The sequence below is a fragment of the Apis mellifera genome, linkage group LG8, assembly GCF_003254395.2.
Source record: "Apis mellifera strain DH4 linkage group LG8, Amel_HAv3.1, whole genome shotgun sequence".
NCBI lineage: Eukaryota > Metazoa > Arthropoda > Insecta > Hymenoptera > Apidae > Apis > Apis mellifera.
The window spans coordinates 853,746-870,562 of record NC_037645.1 but is presented as its reverse complement, the minus strand read 5'-3'; the positions used below and the strand labels follow the sequence as shown (position 1 = coordinate 870,562).

General features: G+C 39.0%; 1 protein-coding gene across 8 annotated transcripts in view; it reads left to right on the top strand.

The window, feature by feature from the left end:
* Window positions 1-16,817, top strand: part of LOC411238 (LIM domain-binding protein 2) — a 124,303-nt gene that overhangs the window by 101,338 nt on the left and 6,148 nt on the right. The gene's annotated exons all lie outside the window — the stretch shown is intronic.

Below are 16,817 nucleotides of genomic sequence, written 5' to 3'. Positions count from 1 at the left end.
TGAAAATCTCCAGATTTCCACGCGAATATTGTATAACTGAAATTTCATTAGATTTTTAAACTTAATTATCCGATCGAAACAATTCAATTTTCTTCTATCGGCCAAAAACTCGATCTTCTCATTATCTTTTTTATATAAAAATCAGCATCGAAGTGGCTCCCTATAAAACATCCATCCGCGTTCCATTTCATGCGTTATAAAATTCTCTATCCCAGATAAACTTATTCTCCTTTCAGAGATTCCCGATAATAGTGATAAGATACAATCCTCGGGGACGGATTATCGTTGCCGCGCATGTCTCGTTTCTGGACTATCGAGTTTTCCGTCGATTTCAGACAGGCCGGATTAATAGATTCTTTGTGGGGGGATTGCTCGACTTGATGCGACTCTCGCGACAGAATTTATCCAAGACGAATCTCCCCGATCATCTACGAGAATATACAGTTTCATAATCGATCAAATCGTCGGTTTCGTTTCAATTCGATGAGATACCTGCGAAAGAATCATAGATTCTTTAAAGAAAAAAGAAATTCCAATTCCAGAATTGCAATAATTTTCCAAGACGCAAGTATAAAACAATCTTCGAGGTTCGAAATAGAGGACCGCTTCGAATCGATTAACAAGCCAGGTCGAATTGATCGTGGCGCATTTGTCGCGGCACGCGAATGTTTCTCCTGCTCGCCTTTTTGCGCTGGATCTCCAGGAGCCCGTTTTTCTTTTCGGCCAACAGTGATCAATGCGCCATTAGGACAAAGCACCGTGAAAAAAAGGGCGAAGGAAGAGAGAGAGAGAGAGGGGCCGGGGTTAATGTGTCTTAATGAGCCTCTGATACTCGAGAGGCGCGTTCATTAATCTCCAGGAGGAGGACCAAATGGACAACCGGTATTCACTTCACAGATCTCGATATTATCGGTCCGTCACGCCAGTTTACGTTTGTCGCGTGGCGATCATCGGCATAAAAACCTGACTGCAATTAACCCTTTCGCATTGACCTATCCTCTCCTATCTTTTCCTCTCTCTCTCTCTCTTAATATATCGCAAGAGTCAGTTTGATCGAAAATAAATCCTTCGTTCGGTGCAACGACCTTGATCCCGTAATATAAATGTAATAATAATTTAATAGTATATAAGAATAAAATATCTTTTGTTCCACTGGCGAGGAGAGCAGCATCGGTTGGTAAATGATGATCGAGTCGAGCAGAGTCATTAATCACCCCGCGCCTCGATCGTTATTAGCTCGTCGGGGCTACTCAAATGTTTATTTATCATTTATTAAACTCTTATTATTATTATTTCCCTCGACCTGCTTTTCATTCGTTTCTTTCTTTCTTTTATCTCCTCCCGAGCGACCTCCGCAGCTACCGTTCTCTGTTGGATCATCACCTGATCGTTGATAACTGCGGTGGTTGGATACTTGACGGATAGTTAGAGAGTTAAACTTATCCGCGAAACAGCAAACATTCCACACGGCTCTTATCTGAATTAAGCGCGTCTGAATCATTCACAACGGACAGTTCATCGAATAATTCTCGTCGATCAAAGAATCGACGATTGAGAGAGGAGCGGCTCGACGAATAATCCAACCTGGAATAATATTTTTATGTAAAAGAGCATCGATATTGAACTTGGAACAAACTTCTTCGAGATTCCTTTGGATCAATTCCTTCGAATTCTAACTCCTCGTTGGTCACTTCATCCCCGGTGGGCTAGAGCAAACGACTTGGCGTGTCCCTCGTTCATAAATCATCTCTCTTCTCGCGTTATCGCCAGATAATCTCGAGCGTTTGTCAGCGTGCGTGTGCGCCGCTGCTGTTCCTTCGCCGGCCGGCTTCCGCCAGGCCCGTGCGAACACGGCGCCCTTTTATTTTCTTTACAACGCAATCCCTCGCTCGATCCTCCCTTACGAGCACCTAATTAATCTATTTGTCTCTCCTGATTAATCCAAAGATCGAAAGGCGTCCATTTGTACATCAATTCTACTATAAGAGAAAAATTTCGAAAAAAATAAAAAGCGTATCTATAAATGTAGCATCGATCGATGAAAAATGTCAGTATTTGATAGTGAAAACTTTAAGAGGTCGAGAGAGAGAGACAGTCGAGTATACGTCACTGTAAAGTTTGCCGTAGTTCCGCCTACATTGGGGTTGCGTTCGTGTCAAGGGGGTGTTAAGGGGTGTTGGTCGAGGCACGGTGCAAGAAGAAACGAGCTTGGTTGGAGCTTGGGGGAGGAAGGGTAAAGGACGTGGGACGAATTAAAATCAGGGGCCACGCTGACTCGGATATTTTATCCGTTTTGTTTCAATTTTCGTTCGTTTTACGTTACGAGCCTTGCTTCGAGTTTTTATCCTCGCGAAAATCGCTCGCTTTTATCATTGATTTTCGTGAAATTTTTTTAAGATAAAGTTTGTATATATATTTTTTGGAAATTCGTTTACAGAGTCTAACCGCGTTTGACGTATCATTTACTATCAACTCTAATTCGAACATTAAGCTTATCATTGTATCGTGTTCCATCCGATAAGCTTCTCTCGAGTTTACGTTGCCACCGATCCGAAATAGGAGATTCTTCTCCTCTTTGTGATAGATATATCTTCTATATCATCTCTTCGTCGTCTTCAATTTTTTTGTCGCTCTCATCGTAATTCAGGAAATTATCTCGAATGTGGGGACGGTAATTAAAGGGATTGAATTTTATGTCGAACGCGTGTGATATTGTAAAACGGAATCGAGTGGGAGTATCGTGGTGGGTGTAAGCTTTGAGTACGAAGAGTTTAATTTAGAGGGATCTTATTTAGAGAGAAGGAGAGAGAGAGAGAGTAGTGTAACGAAATTAGTTTTGGATATATGAAGGACTTAGTTTGCCTGGGTAATGTGAAAAAGTATGCTGCTTTTACCTACGAACGGAGGGGTTTTAAGTAAAAGGTAACCCGGATAGAAGACACAGTGTACACAGATATATTAATCCTGTAATGGCACATTCAGCTCTTTTATTACTCCAATAAGACACTCTACGTTTCCTACTACTGTAATCGTGCATTGTAAAACCGTGGCAAACACGAGATATAACTTTCTCCCCAACGTTTAATTACGCGGTCTAAAAATAGACTCGTTCGAAGGTACATCTTTGACTGAATCCTTTCCCAATTTTTTCTTTAATGTAAAATATTAGCAAAAAGCAAATTAATCCAATATCCGTTTATTCCCCAAAAAGAACAATCGTCTCATTGCGAAAATTTAAATTAATGGAAAATTTTGTGATAAAAATATCGAATTTTCAAAGTTCAGGCGAAATTTGTCGAGAAGAAAGAAACGTGAGAAGCCGATAACACGAAGCCTCGTATTATTCAATTATCCAAAATCTGATTCGTTCCAAGGGTCTCTCTCTCTCTCCCCTTTTTTTTTAATTATCGAAACGTTTCAAATAGACGAGGAGGAAGCAGCAAGCCGAGTTGCAATATCTGCCGAATTCCGCCTCTATCCGGCAGCGCGGCCATATTATTCATTTATAATTACTCGTTTGCGCGTTTTGCATTCCCGGTTGCAAGGTATAACCTTATTTCCAGTATCGCAAAATAAATTTCACCGCCCCTCGCGCCGTATTTCTAATTAGCGGCCGGCTCGAAAATTTCCACCAAATTTCGGGGGTAAAATTGACGATCGCGAAATAATTGCGAGAGCTTGAAAGCCGAGGAGGGGGGCAAAATCCAGGTTCAGGCCCGCCATTTTGTCCCGCCTTTTTTTTTTTTTTTATCCAAGAGCAAGCTTCATAGACGGTCTAATCTCAACGTATAGAGAAATATTGCACGTGTTCCGCTTCACCGAGTCGAAACTGCACGGCAGCGTTTCTTTCCGATCGAGCTTCGTCACGTTGCACGATATGAAATATGCCCAAGTATATTTCTCCTCTTCGTTAGTGACGTCGAAGCTACCAGATTTCTTTCTTTTTTTTTATTATTATTATTTCCTTTGCGAATATTTTTCGACGCAACTTTATTGTCGTTTCATCCCATCCCTGAAGAATTTTTCTTTTCGTACGGACACAGGAATGGTTTCTCTCGGAACGAAAGTGAGAAATTTCGAACTCGAAGATTGTTAATTATTGGAAGAATATCCACATTATTGCGCTTCTTTTTTCTCCTTAACTTTCAACTTCGTTTTATTTTGGATTCTTGGCGCGACGTGAAGTCATCGTTTCGAAAAGGCATTTAGTCATCATTCGATGACTGAATATTTGTATCCAACTGTGGTGATGCGAAAGAATAATTTTTTTCGTTCGATCCTCCGGGCGATTAATGCTGCGCGCGCGCTACGTATATATACACGTGTATTTAATGGCCAAAGTGCATTGCACCGCGGGAATGATGCATTATGTAAAATTTGTATATCTATTTTATTCAATGTACATATCACGGTAATGCCGTGATAAAGATGAAAGCTTAATGCAATAACGTTTGAGTATATAATAATAATAATAATAGTAATAACAATAACAATAATAATAGTGACAAAAAATTCGCACTACTATGAAATGCATCCATCCTCAGTGACCAACTGTTAATGCTCGAAGAGGATTAAATCCAATTTATCCGAAAACTATATACGTTTCAATTTTCAAATTGGATTTTCTTGAAAACGGCACATTTTTCTAAATTGATCTTATCTTTTTCTTTTCGTTACATTTGATACAATCGTATATCTTCGTGGTAATGGAATTTTCGAATTTCGATCTCGACGACGGTTCACCAGAAAGATTTATTTTTGATTTTTCATTCTTATGAAAATTCTCGTCGATTTGTTTATATTAATTAAAAAAAAAAAAAAAGAAAAAAAGAAATCGAAATTCCACGTTATTATTTTATATATTTTTTCAATTACGAAAGTCGAAATTCCGCATCATTGATATTTATCGATTTCTTTGAACAATAAACGTGCAAAACTCCGCATCATCAATATTTTTACCAATTATTTCATTTCAAAAACGCAAATATTTTTGTCAAAATAAAATGAAATAAAATGAAATGAAAAAAAAAGTTCGCTAAATTTATTGAAAAAAAAAAAAGAAAGAAAGAAAGAAAAATTTTAAAATCACTATTTCAAAATTACTTAAATAACGTATAATCGTCGATGTATCAAAAAAAAAAAAAAAAAGAATATAACGGAGGCAATCTAAAAAATCTATCCACTGCGTACGAAAAAAAACTCGAGAAGCGAAACATCATCGATCGAAAGGAAAAGATTTCCAACTAGCTGTTCGAAGCTACCGGAAGTTGCACACTGTGCTTTCTCCATTCGATACTTTCTCGTCGTTAGCCTTTTCCATTCAGGACCGTGCCCGACATTGTTTTAAAAACGTTAATCTCGATCTTAATTGCGCCCCAAATTTCCTTTCACTCTCTCTCCCTCTCAAATTTGTATCGAAAAACATTTGGAATGCTTCCTTGGCTATTTATTTCCCTCCTATGATACGCGTCGAGCGTAAAAAAAAGTTTTAATCACCGGTAAAAGCATCGGTTATTTGGAAATTTTTAATAGAAAATTGCGCGTGCGCGTGTTGAAGAAGAACTTTTGAACTTTTTCCATTGTACCGAATGCCGAAGGAAATGAAACAAAATTCAATAAACGCCTGGTCCGGTGGAACGAATAGCGAATTGAAACTGTAATTAAATAGAATCCCTCCCCTCCCCTCCCTACCTCCCCCTCTGCGTTCTCGTGTATTTTTTGAAAATCCATATGCTACTCCTAGAGCGTCGATTGATTGTTTAATTGTCTGCGGACAAAATTTATTTGCTCGATTTGCAACGATAGATTATGCGCACTCGTGTGTTACGTGCGCAGTTGTTCATCCTGCCGCAATTACTTCGACTGTAATTGTGCCCTTTTTTTTTTTTTTTTTTATTTTTATTTTTCTTTTTTTTCCAACGATCTTGATCGTTCCACGATGAAACGATTTCCATTGTATTCGTGTTCGTGCAATTCATAAGCGACGTGGATGGAAATTCTTTCTGGAAATTTATACATTTTCGCCACCTTTTCCCAAAATCCCGAACGAATATCCTGATCCTATCATTTATCATTTATTCGATTTGTACTTACTACGGAGAGTACATCTTCTCCAATTTTTAGTCGATTTTGGGCATCGACAAGACAAAATTTAACAATCAATCCTATCAATTTCCAATTTCAATATTTCCGAATATGAAATTCCACGCGTAATTTAATATTATTGCCATTGTTCAAATTGTGTCTGGAATTAATTTTGTTACACGTGGCCGATAACGTCGCAAAGGTTTTTCGAGAAAGAAAAAATTACGAAGATCGATGCGACAGAGGAGGAAAAGGATGAAAGGAAGGAAGAAATATTATTTTTTTTCCCTCCCTCTCGAGGATATAAATAATCGAACGGGTTGTAATCGAATCGGGGGTATAATGGCAGAAATACTCGAATTTGCAATTTTCGTGACTTATCGCCCCCCCTCGATCTATTTCCATCGATGCATTTTGACGAATACGAGACGCACTATCTGATACGACGACGGTTTTTCATCGGTGACGGATGGAACGTCTACATTTCGTACGCGGAAGTCGTCCCACTTCCCCATATTTTTCTCTCTCTCCCCCCGCCAAAATAATCGTATTGGGTTAAGAAGGGCCCCGATCCCTCCTCGAGACACCCATTCATCCTTCGAAAGAAAAATTATTATTATTATTATTATTCTTTTTTTCTTTCCATCTCTAAGAATTCGATACCGACGTTGTACGCATCCGTGTTGCATTTTTCCTTGATCTAATGTTAAGTGTCAATATGTTATCTGTCTAAGATTAGTATGTTTGTTTATTTCCCGCGTGAAAAAAAATGTATTAAATTGTTTAGAAAATAACGAATTGAAAATTTATAACATGTGTTAATGTTTTCCGGCTTTTAATTTTCTAGCGAAAAAGAGCGATGAAATAATTCTCAGATTGTTTGCCCCAAGATATCGAATTTAAATTTAAATATCTCATCGAATTTCTCTATATTCTACATCATCAATTAACCTTAATAAACTTGATTATATTCGAAAAAAAAAAATTCCACGATCGAGGAAGAGAGTTTCGTATCCATCCTTAAGATAAGAACAAGTATATCCACAAACGATTAATATTTCCTCATCTTGCAATTTTTCTTTCGAAAAAAGAAGAGGGAAGAAAAGGAATAAATAAATAAACACGCGTTGTAATATCGAGGGAAAAGCGAGGAGGACGAAAATTTTTAATAACGTCCAAGTCGCGGCACGAAATTTCTAATTTGAAAAACAAGCTCGGCCGCGAGCGCATTCGTACGCGGCGGCTAAACATCACGGCCGCCCCTGTATTCATCGCGAAAATCTATATTGCACGGGGGCTGCAATTTTTCTACCTTTGCCGCGCCCGCGCGCTCGTATTCGTTTCCCCAACGTCGCATCGAAACAATCGAAATCGTGTAAATCCCCGATAATAAAGCGCTGATGAGAAATTTCACGCTCGTGGACCCATTTTGCAAAATCCACCCCGCCTCCCCCGCCCTCCATTCCCTCGATTCCAACTTCCTGTCGGGCTTCGAAATTGGGAGACGCGCGGGTTTGGAAAATTTTGCAAGGAAAAAAATGCGCATTGGCATTTTGAAGCTTCTTAGAGAGAGAATTTTTGCATCGAGAATTATTACGAAATTTTTTTTTCTAAATTAAAATATAAGTATTTTTTTTTTTTTAATTCTTGAATCATTGCGACAACTTTTGATTTTTGTAAATATTTTATCGAAAGAGACGTACCTCGGAAAGAAACTATCGATCATGATAACGCGGGGTGTATATGTACGACGAATGAGAATCATTAAAGGGACGGAAAGTGTTGGAGAAGTTGCTGGAATCCTTTGAAATATAGATGAGATATTAGTCCGTTGAATTTTGTCGATTCTGTAGATCCTTCTTTTTTTTAATGATTAAATATCGTATATTTGCTGCAATTTAAAATTCGAATTTAGCTTGAGAAGTAGTGTTTTATCATTTTATTATAGAGAAAAATAAATTGCACGTTGTAAGTATAGTATTCAACGTGGGATTCGAGTGCTTTCCTCTTGAATTAATTAAAACGAAAAATTAGGAGTGCTTTCGAAATAGATGAATTGAAAGAACGACGAACCATCTATAAATTTTAATTTTCTTTTTGAAAGGACAGGAATGTATCGAATTTGATTCAAAAATTTTAACTCGAATATGCTATACTTTCCAACAATAATAATTTTATCGACGATTCATTTTCCCCTAAAATGAAAAACGAACGATTTCTTCTTAGGTGAATCATTAGGATCGATGGATTTGGCTATTTTTTTTTTTTTTAAAATCGTAAAATTTCTTTGAAACTATGATCGCCACGGATATTTTCTAAAAAAATATACATACATATTCGTTTGGATCATCGGTGAATGTCGGGAAATTACTTCTTTTTTTTTTTAAATAATTAGCGCGAATCTTTGACTGTGAAACACCGTGGAAATTTTTCAAAAAAATTTCTCCACGCTAGTCTTTGAAATGTCGGCGAATGTCGGGAATTTTTTTTAAAATAATTGGCCACGATTTTCAACCTCGGTGAATTTTTTATAAAAATTCGCGTTCATCTTCGAAACGAGAGCCGCGAAAGTCGCGAAACTGTTTCTTTTTTTTCCTTTTTTCTTTTTTTTTTTTTAAATTTCTCCCCCGTCGAAGATCGAAAGAAAATAGCGAGGGAATGATTGAAATATTAATTCTAGTCGATAAAGTTTCCAGAAAATGGAAAGCTTATGGAGACTTCATTCATCCGTGAATCCGTTTCGTTATTTATTTTCGCCGACTAATTGGTGTTCACGAATCGAATACACGCGCGCTTGTTCAAATTTTTTTTTTTTTTTTTTTGCGCCCCCCTCCCACCCCCTCCTTTTTTTCGCTAAAAAATCATGCGTGACATTCGATAACATTTCGAACTCACGGTTCATCGGGGCGAATGAACGATGAACGAAATGAAAGCTCGCTTTGGAATAGTAGAAAGATCAATCGACATAGAATACGTTCGATATCGTTGTTGTTTCGACGCAAGAAAAAAGAAAAAGAAAAGAAAAAGAAGAGAAAAGAAAAGGGATATTTATCCTTCCCAATATTCGATGAATTTCGAAAAAATTCCACAGCGAAAAACAACAGTGGAATTGGAAACGAACAAGATAATAATTATTATTCCAGTTGTTTTTCCTCCATATCGTGTCCTTTGAATGAATGGCTCTTTTTCTTCTTCTTCTTCTTCTTCTCTTTAAGATCGTCAGGTACGCGTAAGTAAAGGATGATCCTGATGTTTACGTGAAACTTTTCCCGGTATATGGAGGAGGGAGGGAAGAAAGAGGGTGGAAAAAACGGTGGAATAAGACAAGGGGTGGATTGGGTCAGGCTTGTAAAATGCTTTGCAAATTTCTTCCCCTTTCTTTCGGGGGTTGGATGGTTGGAAAATTACTTGGCAACCTTGTTTCAAAGATATATTTCGCCGATGTTTCGCGAAATTAGACAGAATCGGGACATTTATGCGAAATGATTGATCCGGCTTTTATCGATGGAAAAATTTTACGCGTGATGTTCGCGCGTGTTCCATTAGATAATTAGACTTTTCAGATTTTATCGTTATTATCGCATGGATTCCCTTAAACTTTCACTAATCACGAGTTAATTTTAGATCGTTTATTAATTATTCCGCCCCACGTAAAGAAAAAAAAAAAAGAAAAGAAAAGTAAATTTAATGTAAGAAATATATAAAATTATCGCAACGAATTAGTGTGTCGATCGAATTAGATCTTTTCGTTCGTGATATTTGCTTGTTGATAATAAATAAATCGGCTCGATATATTAACGCTCGTGACAATTCTGGAATAATAAAATATACGCGAGGAATGTTTAATTAAAGAAAATTCAAGCGTATATCGGGGAAAAATTAAACAAAGAACGTTGGAACAGAAGAACCTTCTTTCCCTGAGAAAATACAGAATTTAACAAGAATTTCTTATTAACTCTCCTCTTTTAGGGTGGCGGAGGAGAAATAGATGGCCAAACTTCGATGGCACCCTATTATATTTTTCCTAAGATTGAAAAAGGGACGCATAAATATAAATTTAAAAACTCTTATCTTTCCAAAAGTAAGAGCTTTTCCATCCTTAAAAATATCGAAATATCAAAGTTCGATCACCGATTTCCTCAACGCCCCTCCCTCATTATAAAAAAATGCTACAATTTCAAACGAAAACACGCACGTTCCTTCGTTCCTCCATTTCGTTCCGAAATAACTTCTTTCCAAGATGGCTCGAAACAAAATGAAACGCGAAAGAGAGAGAGAGAGATATTAAAAAAAAAAAAAAATACGATCGCAAAATTCGTTCCCCACATTATTTCCTACAAAGACAAAACTTGCAACCGCGGAATATCCATCCGGATGGTTCCATCCCCGGCGAATCGGTTCGCGAAAATAACGCGGGGGTGAAATTCTCATGCAATTATTCATCAACGCATTCGCTCCGTGTCCCGTGCGCGCAACGTTCGTTCCATCGAGAAACGAGAGCGAGAGAGAGCGCGAAAGGGAGGGACGAAGAAAAAAGAAGAAAAAAAGAAAAAAAGAAAACAAAGAGAAAGGAATATCCACATCTCGTAGAAAATATTCTCATCGATCAGCCAAATACGAAAGCGAAAAAACGAGAGCGGAGGAAGAGGAGAAGGAAGAGAAGAAGAAGAAGAAGAAGAAGAAGAAGAAGAACTGGTCGGTCATCTTCGTCGTCATCGTCGTCGAAAAGACGAGGCGAGAGTAGAAGCGCGGAGGGAAGAAGGTTGAGAACCTCTATGGGAGCCTGGGTAATAAAATGAGGGCCCCTGCTCTCCCCCGGGGGTGGGGCCCCCTCGATAACCCATATTGTACCCCCCATCCCCTGCCTCTCCCTCCCAGCCTCGCCCCTCTCGCCGCCGCCCCGGGCCGTATATACTCCGATCGGCCGGAACAGTTTTGTCCCGGCCCGACTGCCCAGAGAGAAATCTCCCTCCGTCTATCCCCCGCCTATCCCCTTACTTGAAATTTATGAAAAATGGTGGCCATATTAAACGCAATTTTCCCGAATTTTCGATATACCTATCGATACCCCCGCCCCGCGTTTTCACCTTCGAAACGATTTTCGTAAGAATATCGTGAGGTGGAGCGCGCCGACAATACTTTCCCGCCGGCGTATATACACGATCATATACCACCCCTAGTCTCCCCACACCCCCCTAACAACAGTAGGGTGGTACAGTCCGGGTGAAAAGCCAACGGCAACCCCGCCGCGGTACAGGCTGCACAAAGAGCGACGCCCTGCTAGGGCGAAAAATGGAAGGGAAAAAAAATGCAGCCGGGGAGAGAGAGAGAGAGGGAGAAGGAGGGAGGGAGGGAGAGAGAAGGGTGGAGAAGAGGCAGAAATTATTGGCGGTGAATCGTTTCTAGGACGAGGATCGGGAACGTTTCGGATAATACAAGGTGTGGGCTCTATTTTTCGTCTTATTTCTTCTCTCTGTTTCTCCTCCCTCCCCTTCCTTCCTTCCCTTCTTTTTTTTCATTTTTTTTTATTCCTGCTTTCTTTCTTATTATTTTCGTTATTTCTCCATCTTGATTAGTTAGTCTCTGGATATTTTTTTTCAAGATCGAACAAGAGATAGTATTCGAAATTTTGAAATATTCGTGAAAAAATATGTATATATATATTTTATTATCCGTATGTATTCTTCGCGATTCTTTTCTCTCGGAAAAAGGAAAAAAAATTGCACTCGAACCCCTACGAAGGAATTTAATATAATTAATTTCGAAATATTTATTCATCTCGCAAATGACAGCCTTATAATGCTTCACTACCGATAGACGGCTGCGAACGTTTGGAATTATCCAGGATTTTTCTTTTTCGTTTTCTCGTACGAGGATTCTTATACGAGGGAGAGGGAGAGACCATCTACCTTTTGGAAAAAAGGTGTCTCGTTCCATTTCTTTTCCTCTTCGTTCTCTTTTTATAACTTTTTTCCCCTCTCTCTCTCTTTCTCTCTCTCCTCCTTTCATTCCCACCTCGATAATTCCGAATTTCTTTGAAAGTTTGCCGATCTCTAAAAAGAGACACGGTATAAATATCGAGCACACGTTTCGACTTTTTTACATTTTTTTTATTTTCTTTTCTTTTCTTTTTTTTTTTTTTATAAAGTTTCATATGTAAAAACGGTCGTCCTCCACTTGTTAACGATACGTTATTTTCGTCGGACTGACTAATATGCGAGTTTCGAAGCGAACAAACCGTATACCGCTATCGATCAGTCTTTACATAGATTTCAACGAGACTTGAGACGAGTTACAATCGTTTAATATTTTTCTTTTTTTCTTTCTTTTTTCTCAAGTTCTCGTTAGATCGATGCGCGATGCGGAATGTTGTGGAAATAGAATTGTAACGTGCGCGTCATTTCTTTGAAAGATTTTTTTTTTTTAATCGAAGATTTAAGCAAACGATTTTCAAAAAGAATTATTCATTTTTCGAATTAGATAAATTTTCGAGTACCTTAATTTGTAAGGTTAACAAATTATTTAAACTCGAAAAGTAGAGAATGTATGAAAAACTTTAAAAACTTGCAATTCGAATCCACTCAGATGCTCATTTATTATTACGTTTCCTATTAATTTATTCTTCAATTTATAATTTTTCCGATAAAATTACCCCTCTCGAATCGAAGATCGATATCCAAAGATACCTTCTTCTTTTCCTGCCGAGATGAAACTTGAAATTGGTCGAAAAATTTTTGGAAACCGGCCGAGAATATCCATCGAATAATTTTTCATCGATTACTTTCAATCCCCAACTTGGGAAAATTATCGAAATCGGGTGTCGAACGACGTCCACAATTTTATCTATCAAACATAAAGCTTCGATATATAATTCCGATAGAAACCAATTCCGATAGAACAAAGATCGAGGCGAAGTGAAATTAATCCGTCAAATTCAAAATCCTCCTGAACGAAACTTCATTTCATTTGTTCATTATTTAAATATAAAAGTGATATTATATCTACCACCACCGTCATCGAGAGATATAAACAGAGACAGAGACAGAGAGAGAGAGAGAGAGACACCCGCGATTTCACCCCGTGATGAAGGGGCGAGTGAACGAATATTTCGAAATATAAATGCGAGGATGTAAACGAACAAAGTTGAAGGAAAAAAGGAATAAAAAATAAAAAAAAAAAAAAACAATTACACAAAAAGATCTAACTTAATTTCTATTTTATCCGAATTTTCGGGTCGCCAGGGTTCGTTCCTCTGTCGACACGGTTATTGCGATGCAACGACGTCCCGGATTTTCGCGTTTTTTTCCTCCTGCTTCCCTTTTCCATCTCCCTTTCTCTCTCTCCCTCCCTCCCTCCCTGCTGCCCTCTCTCTTTTTCTCTCTCTTTCACGCCGAGCCAGGATTACTTCGGGCTGGACAAATTGAATTTAACTCCGGCTAATACGCCGGCCAAAAGAGCGCGTATTACGCTGCTTTGTCCCGGCACATCGTGGAAATCAGCGATGATTTGTGTGTCTCCGGCGCCGCGACGCATTTTCCTACTTTTTCATTCGTCGACAGAGGATCGAGATTGAATTTCTTGCCCGTTGTCGCGCTTTTCTCCGACCGTAGTCGCCATTTTTTGCCACACGTTGTAGCTAGCACGGAACATACGGCGGGGGGGGATTTATCGAGAATCAAACATTTGCTCCAAAAAGAAATAAAAATAATAATTTCTTTTGAAATTATTTTAATTTATAATTTGTAATCTTAATTTTCTCTATTCTACGTAATCAAAAAATATTCCAACGCAGTGAATGCTTCTTATATATATATATATATATATATATATATATATTATGCGACATTAAATTTCGTTTTTATTTTATTCTTCGTTCGAAACAAAGTTGCACGAGTTTTATATCGGCGACGCGATAACTAAAATGAGCACACACCCCGCTATAGAGGTGACGAGGAAGCCCTCTTATATCGTTGCAATAATCGATACGAAATTTCTTTCAATCTGATCAAGATCCGACTAAAAGAAGAAGAAAATTCGATATTAGAATATAATTAAATGAAAATTACTTCGCGAGGAGAAATTTACGACCAACTTTCGAAACAACAACAAATCGAAAATCACCCTGTATATATCAATTTAAAAAGAAAAGGGATTAGAAATTGTACATATCTCGTCAAAGATTCGTTTCGAAAAGAAATTTAATACGTGTCCTTCTCGTATGAGCGTGTATGAGAGAGAGAGAGATGTTCAACTCTCCTTTCGAAGTTTCGGATCGGTCAAGTTTTCACAAATTCCTTGGTCGTTTGTGGTTCACCGCGATACCAAAAGATTCGAGAATTCGAGAAACTTACCACCGAATGTTTTACTTACGTTGTTCTTTACCGGTTGTTGTTTTTGGTGATTTGCGCGGGCAAAGAGTTCGCGTTACGTATCGATCTAACTTCTATGTAGAGTATGCTCCCGAGGTACGCTACTTTGATTAAAAGTTTTCGAAAGTTTAAAATGTTGCCAAGTCGCGAGCCTGTTCCTTTCATTTTCTTTTTCTTTCTTTCTTTCCTTTTTTACAACGAAATACCTACGAAGATGGCCCAAAAATGATACACACGTAACGAGAATTGTCGGAAGCCGGGTACACGTCTCTCATATTCGCGCAAAGAATTTTTAAATTTTCGAAAATTACACAAAGAGAAGAAAAATCGAAGGCAAATAAGCAAGAATATTAATACGATGATCGACTTGTTACAGCATTCTCTCAGAAAATCGCATACATTTGTATTTATTCGCAACGCTGACACTTTTTTCTTCTCTCACCTGAGAGAATCGATGAGAATCTCAAAAGAGATGTGACCACGCACACTTTCAGCATTCTCGAGATATTACTTAACGTTTGGCATCTCGTATCTCGTATCTCGGCGGGTTCCTTCCACCCGTTTCGATCGGTGTCGATCCTTCGTCTATTTTGATCGACTCGGCATTCCTCCCCGATTTCAACTCGCTATGGAGCTTTGCGCTTGCCAGAAATATCAATTTGCGCGAGAGAGTGGCAACAGTTTGCTTGATTTGGCACGGCACCGCTTCAAGTCCGAAATAAATCTCTCCCCATCTCTCGCACGTGGACCTCCCCGAGAACCGATTGTCTCGCGCCCCCTCTCCACCCTCTCGCCCCCTTCTACGCGTTAACGTCTTCGCTTCGCGCCAAATCCTCGGCCGATATCGATCGCCTTAACGAATCTCTCCGTCGTATTTTGATCAAAGCGTTTTCCAAAACGCTCCTTCCACGAGGTTGGTGGACAGCGATTTAATGAAATCGCCTCTTCTTCATCCTTTTCTGCCATCGATAGAACTCGTCACGAAAATTTGTTTCGAACTTGAATACTCGAAAAAGTATCGAGAGTATATACTTCTTTATTTCCAACGAAATAATTAACGTCTTCTTATGTTGTGTCCAATGATTTCTCGAATCTCTTGCGAAACGTCGAAGCTTTGGAATCGATCGACGATTTCAGCGACGAAGATCAACCGTTGGAAAATTTGGAATTATTTCTGGCGCTGATTTCGAGTGGAAAGACAAGCTGGAGGATCAGGAGAATGAAAAGGAGGAGAAAACAGAAAGGAAAACAGGGGAGGAGGAAAGGACAGAGAGCGACCTATACTCGTCGCTGAATAACGCATGACTGTCTGGCTTGAAATTATAGCATTTCGCCCCCTCTCGCTCGCACCACCGACTACCCCCCTGGACTCGCCTGTTCGCTGCGCTTTCATTCAATTATGCATCCAGCCTCACCCACGTCTCATCTCCTCCTCCTCCTCCCCCCTCTCCGCTCTTATTATTATTTTTCCGCGCGTGACCTCGCTCCGACGACGTCTTTTCTTGCGAAACCCGGCGTCGACGACGACGACGAAACAAGGAGAGCCGGAAACTCGATCGTCCCCTCCCTCTCCGTCGCCAAATCTGGACTGACGCGTTTGTTTCTTCGAAAAATTCGCCTGAGAGGGGAAACGTTGACCTCTCTTTGTGTTGCTCGTGGGTGGAAGCCACACTCTTGAATGAAAAGCGATAGGATTTTTCTGATGATCGAGAATTTGCATCGATTCTCCAATCCAACAGTTTACGATTTTTCTTGTATTTGATGGGAGACCGTTTATGGCGAGTTGAACGTCTCGGAATAGCTTTGAAATCTCGAACGTATGATTTTATTGCGAAATCGTTATATTTTCTTCTCGATTAGGGATCGTTAAAAATATTACCATTCATTGGAAAAATAACAAAGAAATCACGATATTCGTTCTTCTCTCTCTCGATTCAAATCGTGCCGGTTAACACGATAGAGAATTTATGAATGAGCCCGTGACCCAGTGATCCACATATTTTCTCGAAATCGAGCGTTTGTCGCCCGTCTAAAGTTTTGGCATAGCTCGGCAAACGCGAACTGTGCGAGCGAAAGGTGTCCAAGGATAACGATATACTTGCGAACAAGCGACAAAATTACTCTTCGCTTCACACGACGAATATACGAAACACGGGAGAAGGAAAAATTTAGAGACGCGACATTCTTTTTTTTTTCTTTTCTTTCAAAACCAACTCCCTTATAAAATATTTATAACACGTAGTAGTAATTTTATCTCCGTCTCTAAATAACCCTCGGTTATAAATAAATCCTGCGAATGTTTGACGCACGATTCCTCTTTTATATAAAGACTCTCTCCCTCCTTTTACACGTGTCTTCTCGAAA